The sequence below is a fragment of the Vipera ursinii genome (assembly GCF_947247035.1).
Source record: "Vipera ursinii genome assembly, chromosome: 4".
NCBI lineage: Eukaryota > Metazoa > Chordata > Lepidosauria > Squamata > Viperidae > Vipera > Vipera ursinii.
The window spans coordinates 34,403,181-34,404,820 of NC_139514.1; the positions used below are offsets into that span (position 1 = coordinate 34,403,181).

Genomic DNA, 1,640 nt, shown 5'->3' on the forward strand with positions numbered 1-1,640 from the left:
TCCGCCAAGCAGCGCCGCCGCCGCCGCCAGCAGCGATAGCCGCCACAACCGGCAGGCTGGACTCTTCCGAGGAAGGCGCAGACCTTTTGACGTCCTTTGCCTCTTGCCTCAATTCCCGTTCACTTTCTGCCTCAACGCTCGCTTGTCCCCTGAAACTTTGGATGGGGGAGCCCGAGAGAAGGTCAGCGGATGGTGGGTTGGGGTTCCGTGGTGTGTGTGTGTATATCTATGTGTGTGTGTGTATGGGGGGGGGGTTGTGTGTGTGTGTGTGTGTGCGCGCGCGCGCCGGGATTGGGGGGGGGAGAGAGATGGGAGAGGCGGAGGAAAGAGGTGAGTTGTAATGCAATGCATTAGGAGGAAAGGCGGCGCGGGAGGGGGACAAGGATAGGCCAGCCAGTGCCAGGCGGCGTTGGAAAGCAGCACCTCTTTCACCACGCAGAGACAGGAGCAGCGGCGGCAGCGACGGAGAGAGCGGAGGAAAATAAAAGCTGGCACCCCACCGGAGGAATGAAAACAACCTTCCCTTTCTCCGGGTGTGTGTGTGCCTTGACAGGGGCAGCAAGAAATGAAACTTAATTGCAAGAGTGGAGGCACGGAGCTGGCGGGGGCACGTTGGTGCGTTGATTTATTTGCGTTGCGTGGCTCGTGTTTTGTGTCAAGAGTGGGCGGCGAAGGGGGGGAGAGAAGCTGGGTGCGGGGCGGAAAGCCATCGAGCAGGGCTCAGTTCGACTTAGGAGTTAGGAATCGGCATTTTCCGCTACAGAATCGTATCTTGCAAGCACTTTCACTCCCTCCGTTCTGCCACACCAAACAACAAAATGTGCAATTATTAGGCGATTTTTTTTTAAAAAAAAGAGATACTGCGAGCTGACGGAAAGAATAAAAGAGAGTGTTGGGGGGGGGGAGGAAAGGACGTAAGAGGAGAGAGGCTGTGTCAGGAGTTTGCATGAAGTGGGATTATGTTGTGTCAATAAGTTTAAGGTGGAGAGCGAGCGAGGCTGGGGGCGGGAGGAAGGCTTGGCAGTTTAAAGTCCTATTTCTAAAGGTAAGTTGTAACACCAAATGGTCGCGATGACAGAAAACTTGCAGATTATTTGCCCAGGAAGAAGAATATGCGTCTTGGAGGCGTTATTGAGATTTCAACCCAGCAGACGGGTGGTAAACTGTTATTTGCTGCTGCGAGATCGGGTCGGTGGTAAATTACAGAAATCAGACTTGCATCCTGCTCTCTTCTTCCTCCCGGGTGTTTTATCTGAAACTTGCATAGCTGGATCCAGTATCGGGGCTTTTTTTAAAAAAAAAAAACACAACAACAGTTGAGCAAAAGGAGATGGAGACGGAGAACGTCTCCTTAATCCCGGGATCTAGAAAGCGGTAGGTTTGTGTTAGGAATATCTGTAACAATCCGCTGCCGGTTGAATGAGGAAGGTAAAATGAAATGGTGCAAAAAGAAGCAGAGGCAACATGTACGGCCGAGAGAAGTGGGGGGGGGGGTGCTGGAGACAGAAAAATACAGAAATGCTACCGTCCGTTTTCCTTTTTCTGTCGGGGGGGGAGGAAAATAAAGGAGGGCGGGAGTAAAGCAAATAACCGGGTTGCGGTCATTCATGTCACGATCAGCATTGAGTCTTCATTGGTTC

The 1,640-nt window shown here is 52.3% G+C and overlaps 1 protein-coding gene across 3 annotated transcripts in view; it reads left to right on the plus strand.

The window, feature by feature from the left end:
- The first annotated feature begins 412 nt into the window (after positions 1–412).
- BBX (BBX high mobility group box domain containing) overlaps positions 413–1,640 on the plus strand; it is a 94,290-nt gene continuing 93,062 nt past the window's right edge. For 2 of the 3 annotated variants that reach the window (XM_083361369.1, XM_083361367.1), the window contains exon 1: positions 447–615. The gene's annotated coding sequence lies outside the window, so the exon portion shown is untranslated. Of the gene's footprint in view, positions 616–1,640 lie in introns of all 3 variants that reach the window. The other variant, XM_083361365.1, reaches the window with a different exon arrangement.